The 17,542-nt window shown below is 38.2% G+C and overlaps 1 protein-coding gene across 4 annotated transcripts in view; it reads right to left on the reverse strand.

Annotated features, from left to right (window-relative positions):
* The window catches only part of RFX3 (regulatory factor X3), a 128,583-nt gene extending 113,068 nt beyond the window's left edge, over positions 1-15,515 (reverse strand). For 2 of the 4 annotated variants that reach the window (XM_084504000.1, XM_084503999.1), the window contains exon 1: positions 15,226-15,515. The gene's annotated coding sequence lies outside the window, so the exon portion shown is untranslated. The remainder of the gene's footprint in view (positions 1-15,225) is intronic. The other 2 variants (XM_084503997.1, XM_084503996.1) reach the window with 1 other exon arrangement.
* Between the last annotated feature and the right edge of the window lie 2,027 nt (positions 15,516-17,542).

Below are 17,542 nucleotides of genomic sequence, written 5' to 3' on the forward strand. Positions count from 1 at the left end.
TCATGGTTGTAAACAGAATAATAACTGATGATATCTTGGGAGGACCTGGACTCCCCCTTCCCCCCCCAAATTTGGCCTCCTTTTGTGATGGAGGACTGTGAATTTTTTTTTTTCCAAGACATATTCTGACAATCTTACCGCTACAAATAGCAGCAGCTCTTCAGCCAGGTCCACCAGTCATGGAAGCTTAACACTGTGATGCCACTAAAATAGCAAGTAAATATTAACGGGTTTTGCAGAAATCTTAGCAGGTGTCAACTGAGCACACTTTTATAAGTTCAAAGCAATTAATAACAACAACAAAAAGAATTTTAAGATCTTTGGAGCCTTCCATTCCTCAATGAATTTTTTTCCCAGGGGTGGGAGAGATTTACCTATTCTCAGGTTGCTAAACAGTACAATATACATGTATGCTTTTTGCAGTGATAGAAAATTGGCCAAACGAATCTTCCTCAGAATGTATTTTCAAAATGTATTTTTTAAGTGTTGAATTTGTATACATTGACAAGAAGCAGGCAAAAGACCCTGGCACCTGAAACTAGTAAAGAAGGTGGAAGAGTGGCTGCTAGCAAAGGCCGCACTGTGTAGTCCCTGAAGGTGAAGATCACTAGCTGTTGCAGGCTAACCCACCACCCAGCTGGATCTATGTCAGCAATGCCCCATGTGTGATGCTTAGCAGCTTTGTCACACCCCACTATCTCAGGTAAACTGTTAAATATTAAACCACATACAAGCCAGGCTTACAATCTGGAACAGGAAAAAAACAATGGGTACTGAACTGAGGAGCTTTATAACTGAAAACAAGTACCAAAAATATTACAAATAGAATCATAGTGGCAATACACACACACACACACACACACAAACACACATATGTATATATATATATAAACAAACATCACTAAAAGCAATAATACACTAAGGCAGCAAAGATTAAGTCATAAATTGCAAAAGAAGTGAAAATGTTGACATGAAGGAAGATTTAAAGACTGATACCTACTTTAATTTGCTAAGTTAAAAAAAAGGAGAAAATAAAAATGAACAATATTTAAGTATATATATGAAGAAAATATCCCATTATTATTTTTTCCTGTGATTTTCAAACAAGTATTCACAGAGAAATGTCAAAATTTGGTACGTTTTGGCTATTTTAAAATACTGCTTTATGTTCCAGATATCCTTTACCTTCTCCCTTGAATCATCTGAATTGTATTTCCTTAAAAATCTATTGTTTTGCACCCATATATTGAAAGCACAGTAATTGTAAAATTAAATTATATTTTTGTAATAAAGTTATCTCAAAAGGAAATCAAGCAGTATCATTCTGCAGTGGTAAAAGATTATGAAAAAGAAAATGGAGATAGATGTTAACTGATGATAGAAGTATTCCAGTCTTCTGCCACCTGAGTATAGGTGTAAGAGGTTATTATCACTATTATTATCACAGTATTATCACTATGTTTATCATGTTCTTTCTTTTTTGAAGATATATTCAAGTTAAGAGTAAATCCAGCAACAGAAATTCTACGTGGAAAGCATAAGAACTGTATTATGCTGTACGTGATGACAAAAAAAATCATATTACCAAACATGTCTGACATTCAGTATCACACTGGACAACAACATTTAAGATACTTGTTTTAACCCTGTTTGCTTTCTCATGTAACTTTCTCTTAACATCTTATCTTTCACAACCATATATTTATTCACAAAACTGTGTTATTGCCATAAATGCTTAAAAAAATAAAACAATAATAAAGTTATTAACATAATCGTTTCAAAAAATAAAAATCAATTCTAGTGTCTCTGTACTTTATGAAATGAAAAACTTTTTGAATGTAAAAACATACACAAATTCATAAACACAAAATGAACTAAAAAACTCCTTAAACCAAATAATCCAAAAAGCACCACACAAAACCTAACAGAACCTCCCACATGGCTTTCTGTCCAGCTTTCACTAAAAGACATTCCCAGACAATGCATTCCACTCTGCTTTTATAACCTGACAGTAGTCAGCACCTTAGAAGACAGTGATTTGAACAAGTTTCAGCTTGCATTTCTTGGGCAGATACCAATATTTTTTATTTTTGTTCCATGTGTGACTTAAAAACAAACACTTAAACTTGTTTGTTTTTAGTTTGTAGGCGTATATTTGTAAACAATATTCTAAAATTATTAAATCCTTACTTAACACTGCACTTCTTGGAGAAACAGTTCTCTAGGCTCCCATTTAAGACTGATTCAATAAAGCATGTGGAAATAAAACATTGTGAAAAAACACAATGGTTCTTGTAACAGAAATGCTGAAACTAAAAAGTATTGAAAACAAATACTTGGCTTACTTCAAGTAGGCATATCTAGTTGATGTATTTTATACTGGAAATTATCTTGCATGGCTTTTCATCTCCAAAAACAAAACCACTGAAATAGAACTGAGACAGAACAAGAAGAAAGGACAGCCTAAAGGCCAAATAAAGTGATGAATACTGAACAACATACCAGCAGACAGAATTGGGAAAAAAAAAAAAAAAAAAAAAAAAGAGAGAGAAAGAGAGAGAGAGAAATCCATTAATTACAAGAAATAATTAAAAAAAAAAAAAGATGAACTGAGATAGCACTATGTGATTGTGAGTAGTTAGCAAATCCCTACATTTATGAGAGTTCTATATATACACAGTACAAATGGAATATACAGAATCTCAGAACAGCTAGATCCAAAGCATGGTTTGTTTGTTTTTCTGGCTTATAAAATCAAAGAACATTCCTAACAAAAATTTTCAATTAATCTGTCAAAAAGCTTGAGCCTAATGTTTAGGTAATGTAAGTGCCATTACTTTCAAAAGAGGGTTTAATTAAAGGTAATGTTGATAGACTTTTATAATTGCTTAATAAAATTTCTGCTCCATACTTGTGCACACATACAATATATGCCAGAAAACAACCGATATATAAAGAATATTCAATGACATACGCATTGAAAGCATACATGATGATTACAGAGAGTGATTTGAAAAGGATGTAAAGCTATGCAATACACATATATGTGTGCGTATGTGTATATACTGTATATACAAATGTCTCCTTTGTTTTTCAGAATTGCCAAATAACAGTAAAATAACCCTATTAAATAGGTACCCTTACCTATTCTGTTTATAATGTGGCAACATCAAAATCTAAAATACGACATACATCAACAACACTGAATACAATGAATATATGGTGTTAGATCCTTTAGGTCATTTCAAGTTTCACAGTACATTCAGTTACTTAGTTCACATGGAAAAAAGAGGTATTTTCCAAGAAAAAATGCACTGTGAACACCTTACAGAAATCTTGTAACCGTTTCAAGTGAAATTCTCGAATTTGAGAGAAGTAGATTTAACAACTTATGAACACAATCAAAATGCAGGTTCTGAATCATGTATTTTCTTGTTTATGCCTTAATTATTCAATTTTATTCAAAAATGAAACATCAGCATTTAAATAATGGAATCAGTTTCTAATGCTGTCTTGACTATCACAGCTGTATTTATCACGGTTAGCAATATGTACAATACTTCTTTGCATATCCCTCAAGCAGTCCTGAACGTGAGTGATACATTAATACTGCTATGGACTTTGGCATCTGTATGTCCCACAGTGCTCAACCCCAGCCAAAACAATATAGTCAGAACCACTTCAATCAATAGGACTGTTGACTCAGAAAGTATTTTTCTGAGTTCACCAATAGTAGATACTGACACATGCTTCTTCAGATCACTGATCTTCACCTCCATCATCACTGCTATTTATATTTGCAGCTATATGATAAAGCTAACTTTTTTTTTCTAAACAGACATCTCTTTTCAGACACTCAGAAATTGTCGTCCTCACTTCCCACATCCTTTATCGAAACAGACCAGTTCTTACCAAAATTAACATGAACAGAGGCAAGTTGTAGCCAAATATTTTAGATTTCCTCATCACAAAGAACTCTTATACTTTTTATGTATCATTTACAGATCACCCAGCAGCTAGTCAAATATAGACTGCTTCATCAATAACCTTTGAACTGGAGTTGAAGTTTCATCCAAAATTATTAAAATAGTGTCTTTGAGTCTTTTTTAACGTTAAATACTTTCAAATAAGAATTTTAAATTTCAATTTAATACTTTCAGTTATGAATTGAATTTAAACCTTTTTTTTTTTTTTTAACCAAGAAAACTTGGTTTTCTTTTTTCTTCATTTCTGTCTTTTACCACAACAAGAGTTAAGAACAGCAAATTAAGACCTTAACAAACAAATACAAATAAAAGCAAACACAAATTAACAATTGGGATTTGGCTTTGCCAGGTGTTTAGTCCAGGTCTTTCCTCTTCTTGCTTTTTAAATCCCTTTGCTTATAGTCATTTTGTCTCGAAGAATCGTAATAAATTTGTTTCCCTCTTACTGCATTTTTTTTTCTACTGCTATTATTTTTGCCTCTACAAGGCTTTTTATTGAAAAGCGTTTTATAAATAAGTGCACAGAATCCAATCTATGTCTAGTCTTAAGTCTGTAAAGTCCAGAGAATAAAGCGTCAGAGCCAAAGTAACATAACCATAATAACACACTGAAGGAAAAAGGAACACAATAGTTCTGAGCTGTTGGGAGACACTCTTTTGTGCATCCAATCTATGTCTTTGTGATACATCTCAAAACTACTATTTTGTGCTTTTATCCCCACGACACCATTCCTCCTCTTTTCCCTCCAGAGGTGACAATTCAACTGAAGTCCTACAAAACTGAACTGTCCAACAAGAAAAGAAGACAATCTAGATTACAGGCTAGGAATTTCTGCTTTATAAGAGGAATCACAAGCAAAAACACAGTGTAGTTCAAGCCACCAGGGACCTCAGGTCCTAAATCCAACCTCCTTCCCAAAACAGGCATGGGGTCAGAGACCAGCTCCTCAAGGCTTTATCCAGTCAGAGCCTGAAGATCTCCAAGGACAGAGAAAGCAAAACCTCTCTTGGTCCCAGCTGCACTGCTGGACTATCCTCACAGGGAAAAATATTTTCCTTTTCTCCAGTGTAAACTGCTTGATTCAACTTATGAACATTGGCTCTCATCCTCCCACTGTGCACTGTTATGAAAAGCCTGGCTACATCTTGAAGACCTCCTTGCAGGTATTAGGTAAGGCTGCTGTTAGGTCCACTGAAACCTTTTCTTCTCCAAACTGAACAATCCCAAGTCCTCCAGTGTCCCTCATAGGCATGTGTGCACTCCTGTCTCTGCAGCCCTCCTCTGAACTTACTCCAGTTTACTGTATGTCCTGTATTGCTGGAAAGATGATGGCAAAACTGCTCATGGAATGGATGTAGGTGTTGCCTAATAATTGCTGAATGGGGCAGGAAAATCACTCCCCTCAGTTTTCCCACTGTATCCCTGTGCCTATAGCCCAAGAGATACTGTCAACCTTCTCTACTGCCAGGTGCACTTCTGGCTTATGTTCAGCTTATTGCCCTTCTCCACAAAGCTGCTCCCCAGCCTGTATCCATCCCAGAATCAGAATGGCTGGGGCTGGAAATGATCTCTGGAGGCCATCTGGTCCAACCCACAGCTCAAGCAGGGACACCTAGAACTGCTTGCCCAGGACCATGCCTAGATAGCAACCGCTCAGGGCAAGCTGTGCTCAGTGCCCTGGGTTCAAACTGTGCCATTGCTCAGTTACCCACACAGTGAAGAAGAGCTACCTGATGCTCAGATTTGTGCCCACTGTCTCCTGTTCTGTCTTCTGAGAAGAGCCTGTCTTTGTCCTCATTGTACCCTCCCTTTGGGTATTTATATAAATTGAGAAGATCCTCCCTTAGCCTTCTGCAAGTTGAAGAGACCCCCATTTCTCTCAAAAGAGAAATGCTCAAGTCCCTTCATCATCTCTGTGGATCCTCTGAGCATGCCATGTAACCAGCAACACAAACATACTGACACGAGAACTTGTACTGTTTGTTTTTTACAATACTGAGGACTTAAGCCAGTAAGAGATGCCAGGATTTACAGCACTGTGTTGTTCCAGGTCCCAGCCATATAACCTAAAAACCATCTTGAAATTAAGCAGTGGAAACCCTCGAAAGGCAGTCTTTCACATGCAAACAAATATCAAAGCTCCCCTTCATCTCAGTTACCTGAAATGTGTTTGTGATAAACACCTTGTGACTCATGGAGATATGAACAGCAACCTTCCTAAGGTTGTGAAAGTTGGTTGCTGCACTGAAGTCATGATTCTGTGGATAGCGGTTCCCATAAGACAAGAAATGTCAGTTCCTTTGGAAATCAATCAGGACACCACAGAGATATTGTACTAAAATGAAGGCAAGTGGTGAAGATACTGAGCACCTTCATGCCTTCTTGGAAGTATGAAACTAGACACAGTGGTTCATATCAGTATTAGGAAAGGTAAATTGAGTATCTGAAATTCAAATCGTAATAATCCATTTCCCCAAACAACTATTGATATGATGTGGCAACTGGATTCTGAGTATTCCAGACTACGCAAACTCAAGTTTATAAATTCATTCTGTTTGGCTATTGACCATCTGGATTATTTGAGACAGTAATATTAAAAAGCACACCAAACTGTTGCAACTGAACCAGCAATAATAATGAATCCCACAATGTTTAAAATACCGGAAGCCCCATTCCATAAATCAGAATCACTACGTGTATGATAAATTATACTATTGCTTTGCAGGACTAATTCTGATTCTAAACCTTAAAAAATCTTTCCTCGTTTTGACTTAATTTTGTATCATGAAGCATACTTCAGTCACAAAAACTTGTGAATTCTTTTTGCAAACCAGCCTGAAGTGATAAACCTCTCTCATCTCATATAACAATAGATGCAGTGCACCAAAATCTCTACAAACCTACCTGCTCATTATTGTTCCCAGACATACTCTGTCAGGACTACTGTTCTTACTGTAAAGAGCAGTTGGGAGAAAAACGGTGTAACTCAGGACAACCTTCAGTCAGAAGGTACCCGATAAGCTGAAAAGAGACAATGCCACAAAGAGCCGTGCCTTCATCTTAGCACATTCTCACTTGCCTCACCTCAAGATACAAATCTGACCATAAAAGAATTTCCAGAAAATAACAAAACAGAGCCAGGTTTCTGTGCTGCATACCTCCACTGTAAAGCTGAGCATGTTTTACTCCCTGAAACAAGAGAATCAATGGTATAGCTCACAGAAAAGTTTTCAAAGCCTTTCAGAAAGTCAGAAGAAAAATCCTTCTAAAAGTTAGGGTAATTGCTATTACTGTGAAACAGAAGGAACTCCGAGGAAGCAAAAACATGTACTGTATTCCACACTTTTCCATTTACTAAATCCCATGTAAAATAAAAAAACAAATATAGAAAAATTATTTATCAATTATTTGGCAACTTGCCACTCAGATGAAGTGGTTGAATAGAATGGACCACATAAAATAGTGAACTAAATGCTAAACAGAAATCTGCATGTTGGCATGGCCTTAGCTACCACTTGCTCCATAAACAAACATGTTATCTTCATCTTATGGCTTACAGTTAATTTGAGAAAACAGCTACTACGCAGGTAGTTCAACTGTTCCTCACTAGCTAAGGCTAATATAACTTTAAATATAGTCAGACCTTCCTACAGGTGTAATTTAAATATATTTCATAAAACATTTATTCATGTTATAAACAGGTGTGATAGACTATGTATACATATATATAATTAGTTAAACACTGATTAATTTTCTACAACTTGACACAAAAACATGTATGATCCAACCACTAAATTATTTCAGATTTTTAGTCAGGAATTTTAAGTAAATTTAGTTTAAATGTGGTTATTACAGAACAACCGTTTTCCTAAGAAAACTACCTGAAAAACAAACACTGGTTTTTAATTTAAGCAAGTAAATTCCTTTCTTCTTTACATCTTTACTGCAAAGAATGCTGAATAGCAATAATAAATACAGTATGAAAAAACTTAACTAAAATTATGGTTTGGCAATCCTTAGTGTACAGCCACACATGCTTCTTCATGTTTCTTCTACATTGTACATTTAATCAACAAGAACATAGAGGAGGAAACATTCTTCCTTCAGTAGGTTTGTAAAGCAATTGTCTCCCCTGCTTATGTCAAGCTACAGAACTATAAAGATATAAGAATACAGCACAGATGTTATTAGAGAAGAGGGAAAAGAGGAGGGAAAGAGAAGGGGAAAAAAAAAAAAAACACAACACTAAGAACACAGGCTCTAAGAACACAGAAAACTTTTTTTTTTTTTTCTTCCAGCAGTTAAATACAATCTTCAGATTTGAGACATTTTGACATAAGACAGAAATCCTGACATTCCGAACTCTTTCCACAGTAACGGCAATTATATTGTTATTTCTGCTTTCACCTGCCTGTAGACTTATCCCTCCCTAGTAGATAGCTACTTTTTGTACTTCAACTCTTCTAACACTTGCACTTTCAGTCTGTACTCTCAGCTGTTAGCACCTGGAGATGAGGAAGATAAAGCTCAGGCAACAGTGTATTGTTTTGTTTAGATAGTCTACCAAGACAAATACTAACTCTTCTAGATGCTTTACAGATAATGTTCAGCAGGCTACACCAAGGAGAATTAGCTTAAATTCACAATCCTAATCATCTAACCACTAGCAAAAAAAACTTTCGTATGGCCTATGAACATCCAATGTCATTGTCAAAGTAACTTAAAAATGTGACTCTGTGACTTAAAATTGTGACTGAAGATCAACTCTCCTACCTTCTCCCCCAAAATACAGGCACATTAGCAAAAAGAGACCAAATGTACCTCAGACACTATATACAATTCAACACCTGAAAATTCAGCAGATATGAACTAGCTCATATGAGATAAAAATGTGTTTTTAAATTTTAGCTGTTTTTTATGATTTTGTAGGGCTATCTGTAACCTTAATAGCTATAGTGTAAATTGTTCTGGCTCAGAATTCTATTTCATTTTTCCATCCTTTGTAAGGAAAGTATAGTTAATGTACAAAAAGAGGTAATCAAAAAAGAAAATAGTAGACCTTAACTGAAATAGAACAAACTGACTCAACAGCATCTGCAAAGGGACATCCTGTGCTTTTTTAGGGATTTGCTCATTTTTATTTCTGCTTTGCAATGTTGCATCAGGGACTTAAGTATCCTAAGTTCAACTGTTTACAAAATGTACTCGAGGAGGTATGTAAGAGAAAACACAGCTAGAGTAGTTGTTATGAAGTAATAAAACAGAAGATAGAAATCATTTATTTAGCAGATGAACAATAAATGTGGCTCCCGGTTATTTATTATTTGTAGTGGAAGGATCCAAAGTGTGAAAAAAAAAAAAAGAAATCTAAACACATTGTTCTCGCCTTAAAGAGATTACAAACTTATTTTAAATAAGACTTCACTAAGAAGAACATGAAAGAACTAAAGAAATAGTGCTACATCATTATATAGTCTACATACATTACACAATGGTTGCCTTACGTGTTTACCCAAAGATCAAAAAAGATGAGCTGTTCTCAATGTATTGGGTTCATGGGAGGATGAAACGACCTTTCAAAATACTGCCAGATACTTTCTTCCTCTAGCTAATCAATCAAGTCATAAGTCACAAAATATTACAAGTACATTAGATCAAACTTGTGATTAATATAGAATCTTTGATATTCACATAGAATTGTTATGAATGCCATGTAAGAATTGCAACAGGAAAGTAATGTTAGAAATATGTTGGGAATTACAGAGCAACTTTGACTTGCTAGAATTTAAACCTTCAATCCTTATTAAAATTTATATTATAAATCATAAATCCTTTGTTAAATTCAACTTGCAATATATTCCATCCACCATCTCTCAGTTTTGGGGCACTAAGTCTGAAGGTAGGGGACTAAAACTAAACAACTTACCATGGTATGCCAGAAGAAAAGCAACTAAAAGTAGTGTGCAAAACCAACCAATTTAAGGTAAATTATCCCAACTTCCAGACTGCAGATTTTCACGTTTCCAAAGGCAAATTACGTTGAACTGGACACCACTATGCATCCACATACATAAAAAATAACAATAGTAAATAAATAAATGAACAACAACAACATTACCTTATTAGTCTAGCAGTGTACAGAACAACAATAGATATTACTAAACTACAAAAATGAAATTCTGATCTGTCAGTCTCATATTCATAGAGGAACTTCTGAAATGGAAAACAGTTGTCATCATAAATATGTAGAAGACATATATATATATTTTTTTTTACTTTTGTTTGTTTCTTTGTTTTTGTTTTGTTTTGCTTTCCCCAGAATTAAGTATCAGCAGAGAAAACTATCTATCCTGATCAACTAACTTTCCTGTTTACTTCTTCAGAAGTAAACAGGTAAGCTTTAACCTCAATGTTATCCAGGAAGAATTTCAGCAAAAAAAAAAATAAAAAATGCAGAAATATATTTTTTATAAAAGAATTCAGCCATAAATAAATAAATTACATATATTGATAAATGAAAAATATAACTACAGTAAACCTCACTACACAATGCTTTTCTCAAGCAAGTTCACCTCACTTTTCAGATGAGCAATAATCTACGTCAATAAATAAAAACTGTTTCAGTTGTATGCTATACAGACATAATTTACATATAACTATTTGTTCAGTTTCAGTGAACACAGATTGTATTTTGAGTGTACTACATGTATTTAGACACACTCTAGAATACAAAAGTCAACTTCTTCCATAATTTTTCACAAAGTATTACCAAAGTAATACGTTTGCTATGTCACTATGCATAGAAAAAAAAAGTAGAAAAAAAAAAGAAAAGTAAGATTTATTTAAACCCCATATACATTATCACTGTATTTTATTGAAAGATTTGTTAGGGTTTCTTTTTTTTTCTTTTTGTATTTCAAATAGCATAGCACCCTCTGGTGCATCTACTAGAAGGAAAATAATTGAATAAACACCAGTCATTGTTATACAAAATGCAGTGTTAAAAAAAATTAAAAAAAAGAAGAGCCCCAATAACAGAAAAATCACATGCCTAAGAAATGTCAGGAAAAAAAAAAAGTCAAATTTCAGTATCATTCTTTCTTGTTGCAATCTTTTATAACAGGGTTATTATAAATGGAAAAAATAAAAGAAAGAAAAAACACAGCTGTGCTAGAAGTACCAAGGAAAAAAAAAAAAGTTGGAAACTAATTCTGTGTCCTTAATAGTAGGTCATTTTTATTTTAAAAAATGCTTAGTGATATTTAACAAAGTTAAAAATCAGTAATTTGGTGAAACAAATGCTATATCAAGCTGTTTTTCTGTTCTTGGTCTTGCAAACAGGACAATTATTAGGACTACAGCTGTCCACATAGTCATAAAACGTGAAATTTCACACCCAAATAGTTGCATCTCCTCTATAATTTTGATAATAAAGTAAGTTTAAAATATTATATGATTGTGCTATATGGAATGCTTAAAACTGTGATACGTTAACTATTAAAACACATTTAGTTTTCCTACAAAAGTAAATTTTGCTAATCACAAAAGCAGAGAACACCACCTGCTTTAGACAGCTCTTTTGTGAACCTCTGGAAGTCTCAACACAATGCACAAGAAATGAAAGTGACACCTGTTTAAACCAGCCATCTGTCCCTAGCAAACTAGATTTAGCTAAATCGGTGTATGTGCTGCTCCTTAAATTTCCAAAATATGTGTATACATCATATCTGCAATCACAAAGAGATAAAAGCACCTTTACCAGAACAATGAAAATAACGCTAAACTTGTGGACAAGAGTAAAACATCATCTTAATAATTATCTTACGTGGTTCAAAAGACTCATTAATTTTTCATTCCTCTTTCTGAGTAAAAAATAAGTAGTTTCATTCATAATTTAAAAAGATACTTCTTTTGGTATTCTAATATGCCCATTTGACAAAAAGCTTGATTTAAGACCTGAACTCCATCTACAAGAATGCTACATTATCATTGAAAGTTTATTTTTCATTCTGTTTGCATTTGTGATGGATTCACAAGATGTTATTTCAACTCAAAACAATTTATAAAAGGATTTTCAGAGTCATTTGTCTTAAAAAATAACCTTTAAAAAATGAACATATTCCACATGACACTATCTGAAGCTGGTAAGCTTTCGGAGACTACACGTAAAAATGCGACTAATATGGAATATTAAAAGAAAGTCTTTTGTAAGAGGGAAAAGTAAAACATGAAGACCAGACCACTAGGTAGAACACCAAAATGAACTGCAATGATAAAAGATTATTTCATTTCATATACTTGGTTAAGTTTCAAGTAAGAAGAGAGGACCAAACAGCCTTTCTTCTCAATGTGAAGTTTAATAAGTGAAAAGAAATAGTAACATATATATCTGGAGACAGTTTTGTGATTAACAAACTCCTGTACCAGGCAGAAACAAGAAATTGGATACTGCTAACAAAGCCAAACCTAATTACCAAATAAAGCACCCAGACCTTAAACTCTCTAACAGCATTGTACCTTTAATTCCCATTTCATTTATTTTCACTACATCATGAAAACCTTCCTCCACTGTAGCACAGTCTAAGTTTGCTCACAACACAACAGAGCATATGATCCAGAAAGACTCATTAGGATGTGCAGAAACAATTGAAGCAACGATGTAGTTACAAAATCTAAGTCATGAAAATGAATGAATACAAAAAATCACAGGTCACTTCATTTTCAAAACACTGGTTAGCATCACAAACATAAAACTATTTTGATAGCTGAGGGCATTAGGGAATCTGAGTGCATAATGCCGATCTCATCTATGACCACTAAAGCATTCCAAAATGAATAGGGTCAATAATTTTCCCAGTGAAGTCCATAGTATTAAAAGAGGTGACAATGGCTGCATTACTACTTTTCAAACTGCAGCCTGAAACAAATGCAGCTAAATAATACTAAAAAAGCCTTTCATTTAGAAAAAAAAAAAATATATATATATAGAGAGAGAGAGAGAGAGAGAGAGAGATACTTTTAATCTGACTTTAAAACTTCCTTATGTGTCCTCTGAGAGGAAAAACAAAATTTGACTCATAGCCTGTGCGCTTCCATTGCTACCAGGGATCTGGATGCATGTTCTGCAAGGACAAACCTCAACACCCAGGAAAGGAGTCCATCCTGAACCGCTGTAAGAACCTCTGTCCCATTGTAAGAGGGCTTCTCAACAAAGGCATGGTGCAGAACTGACCTCTTAACTTTTCCACAACAGTAGATGCAAGGAATCATTTCACAACCGATGAATCGCATATACCACCTGATAAAACTAATAACAACTACATTAAGATTTAAATGTGCCATATAACTGATACAGTCCTATGACCTACCGACTGCCATACATACATTATCTGACTTGATACTCACATTGAATATTCTTAATATCTTTCAGTCATATTTCAAAGCACTATCTACAAAATTAGCTCTTAACAGTTTCCTCTTGAATAAAATAAAAAGATGACAATGTAGATGCCTTTGGTCATCACCCAAAACAATTTATTTTCTACTTTATTTTTTTTCTTTTGAATGTCTCGGAGGCCAAATATGTAAAGAGCCAGTACACCTTACCTCAAGATATATTAACATCAACATAAAATGTTGATAGCAACTTGGAAGAATTGTTGTTGTCACATTCACTGCCAGTTCCAATTCCAGATAAAACAACATATTCTTGTTAAATTTTGACAAAAACTGTTGGGTTTTACAAAGGGCTCCTCTAGAGATATACAAATATAAAAAGTATATACACAATTACGTTGTGGGGTTTTAATTAAAAACAAGAACATTGTTTTGATTAAGCTTTTTCCTAGCAGTTTAACTAAATAAAGCAATACGGAAGTAAGTAAGTCATCACTTCAAAAAAAGAAAAAAGCCTGCCACACCGACAGGTGATTTGACATGTTAAGGAAGAGAGTGCAATGGGCTATAGAGATGCTAAAAGAGAATTTCATTGCCATAATAGATACCAAAAATAGACTTTATCCTAAATATTTTTGAAGTGTATAAAGTATGATTTTCTGACAATGGCAAAACAAATCTTTATATGTTAATAAGCAACCACAAAAACCGATTAATAGAACAAGCATTTTGCATGGAAAAAAAAAAAAAGAAAAGCACGCTCATTTATAACAAAATTTCTAGTTCAACCCCTTAAGAGGTTAAAAGGTGCCTCTTCCCTTCTTCCCCAAGAATCCTCCTGAAATACAGTCGCTATAAGAGAAATCACAAAGACTTTTTTTTTTTTTTTATCCCCCAGCTTCTTCATACACAAACTTGAAGTGGCAGTGAAATATCTTGGATTTCCTTCATTGTGGAGAGTTTAAGGAAGATCAAATAGATCCTCTCCACATGAACATAACTCACTATGAATGAACTAGATCTACAAAGGCACTGTTCCATACGACACGAGCAGTATAAAAGCATCATTATAGTAATAATAATAATGACTAACAGAAGGACTGCCAGAAGAAAAAAACTGTGACTGTATGTTTGTATGGGTGGGGGTATTGGACAAACGGGAAAACACCTCACAAAACAAAGAAAATACTGCTTACCCTAAAACAAGAAGCAACATTAATTACGAATAAAAGAAAAAGGCAAAAAACTGTGCTCCAGAAAGCACGGAAAGCGACTGAAGGCACAGGAGTATCGTTAAAAGACATCGTCGGAAGTTCACAAACATCTGCATCTCCAGCAGCCACCCGAACCAGAACAAGGCCCCTACAAGTGCGAGGAGAAACACCCCCTGCCTCTCGGCGTGCTCCTGGCCGCTTCTCCCCCCCCCCCCCCTTCCCCCGGGTTTTGCTGATTTTTTTATTTTTTTCTCCTTCGCGTACTTAAAACTACACCACCTCGATTGTGTCCGAAGCCTCGCCTCCCCCCCGCATCCCCGCGATGCTCCGGGCGCTCCCCGCAGCGTGCCGCCGACCCGAGCCTCCCTCCCCGCTCCCCGCTCCCCCGACCCAGGGGCACCCCATCCCCGCCGACTCCCCCCCTCCTCCCCTCCCTCCCCGCAGCGCGCTCCGCGCACCCAGGGGCGGCGGGGCCGGGCCGTGCCGGGGGAGGCGGCGGGGGAGCGGCGGGGATCCCGGCGGAGCGTCCCCGGCCCGGATGCTGCGAGGCCGGCTGGGGGCAGGCAGCGGCTGCAGGAGGCAGCGCGGAGGGCAGGCGGGCCGGCGTGCGGCCGCCGGGCATATTCACCTGGGCTGAGGCGGGCTGCGGCGGCGGCGGCGTCCCCGCTGTCGTCGGTGCCGGAGGTGGCGGCGGCTGCTGCCGCGGTGGCGGTGGCGGCGGTGCTGGCGGTGGCGGCGGTGCTGGTGGCGGTGGCGGTGGTTGTTGTTGTTGTTGTTGCGGGTGACGGCGAGGAAGGGGGTGAGGACGGGGGTGAGGAGCGGCAGGAGGTGGAGGAGGAGCAGGAGAGGAGCGGTTGTTGTTGATGGGTAACAGTCGCCAGGACTACGGTGACTATGGCGCTTGATTCACAAGGCAACGGTTGCTATAACTCACAAAAGGGAGAGCGAGCGAGGGAGGAGGAGGCGGCGGCCCAGGCGGAGAGGCCCGGAAGAGGCGGGGCCGGCCCTGACTGACGGCGCCGGGACGGGCGGGGGCACCTCCCCCCTTCCCCCCTACCCCCCCCTCCCACCCCACCCTTCCCCTCCCCGGGGCTGGGCGCGGGCACGCGCCTCCCGCCGCCGCCGCCGCGCGGGCACGCGCAGGGCCGGCGGGCGAGGAACGGCGGCGGCGGCGGCGGGCCCGTGGCCTGGGGCGTGTCCGCGAGGGGCCGCCCGGGGCCGCCCGACGCCACATCCGGCGGGCGGGGAGGAGGAGCCCGGCTCCGGCGCGCTGCCCGCCGCGGGGGTCTCGCCGCGCCCGCCGCAGGCTGAGGGGGCTGCCGCCGGCGGGCCGCGCAGGAAGTTAACGCCCGGCGGCGGCCGCTCCCCACGCCCCCCCCCCCCCCTCCACTCCCTCCTCCTCACCCCCCAAAAAATGGCAGCGAGGAGCCGGCGGAGGTGGGGGAGCTGTCCGGCTGCCGCCATCTTAACGGCGGGAGGGCCGGCGGCGGTGCGAGCCCGCCGGGCTGCGGTGGCGGCTGTGCCTCCCGTGGGGCCGGGGCGGCCGCGGCTCCCGGCGCCCTGTGCCCCCGCTGCCGTGGGGTGTGGGTGCTTGGGGGGCGGCGGCGCGGAGCTCTGGGCGGTTTTTGGCTGGGTGCGGTGCCCGCGCAGCTGACGGCCGCTGCTCCGTGGGTCTGTGGCCCCGGCACGTCCCCGCCTGCGGCTCGAGTGACTGTACAGCTCTTGATCGCTCCTGCCATCTGTGTCGCCAGCAGCGCTTGGCTGTAATCGGCCGAAAGCCGAGGATGCGCTCTCTTTACAAGCTCCTACTCGCTGTGCAATATCACCGCATCTGTCTACGACTTGTATACATGCTTTGACAGTCTTTGACACCTTTTTATCATACCTTTTTATCATAAGCACCTCATACTTCTCTCAAACTCTACAATTACTCAATTACACAACTCCCTACAAATTGCCCTCGACCAAACAAGCGTTTTCAAGCCATTAATAGATTTACTGTGATTTTCAAGGCTCCATGTAACCATCAGTATAGCTCCCTGTTACCATTTTTAACAACTATCTACAAAAAAATTACTAGACAAACTAAATATGTAAAAAAAAAATAAAAAATCGTGAATTGACAGAGCTTTAAGTATAACAGAACAATCTTGCATCATAAAATGCATTTTTACAAGTGAAACTACTACTTCCTACTGGGGAACCTAATTTTTCTGAGCTACCAAACTAGTAACTGCTCGGTAGGATCTTTATTTAGCCTCTGTGAATCTCTGGGTGACTATAGAGCTTGCATTCACTCACCTGCAACAGTAGCTTTGAGATATAAGCATAAAGAGTTAATAAACATAGCATTGCATTCAAATAGTTCATGAGAAGGAATATTAATTTAAATAAACATCTCTCACCCTATCTATCCAGCAAATGCTAGCAGTTTGGTTTAGCTGGTAATACAGTGAAAGTTTTGAGGATTTGTTTCCATTGAATCTAAGTTTCATGTGAACAATGTAAAGGGCCGATGAGATTATTGGACAGCAAGTAATTCCAGGAAAAAAAAAAATGTTGCTAGAAGGATCTGACTAATTCCATAATGTTTACCAACTTTTCATCCACTCCATGATGGTAAAGATCTCAAGAATTTTACATCTTGGTACATTACTGACCATTCTGTTCTGTCAGTTGTTGTTCCCATGCTTATTTCTTTTGCAAGATGAACAGGGTGACCTGTCATAACGTTGAAGGATAAAAGCACAGGGCTGTTGGTTTACATTCTCAAATCATGGAACTTTATGTTTCTGTCCTCGATGAAGGAACAAATCAAACTTATTTCAGGCTTTGGCACAATTTAAAATATACATGTATATATATCACTATCCTTGAGTTAATATGTTTGCAGAATATTTTAGTCTATGCTAACACCTCAGTCTATAATGACATAATCACTTGCT

Source organism: Aythya ferina (genome assembly GCF_964211825.1).
Source record: "Aythya ferina genome assembly, chromosome: Z".
Lineage (NCBI taxonomy): Eukaryota > Metazoa > Chordata > Aves > Anseriformes > Anatidae > Aythya > Aythya ferina.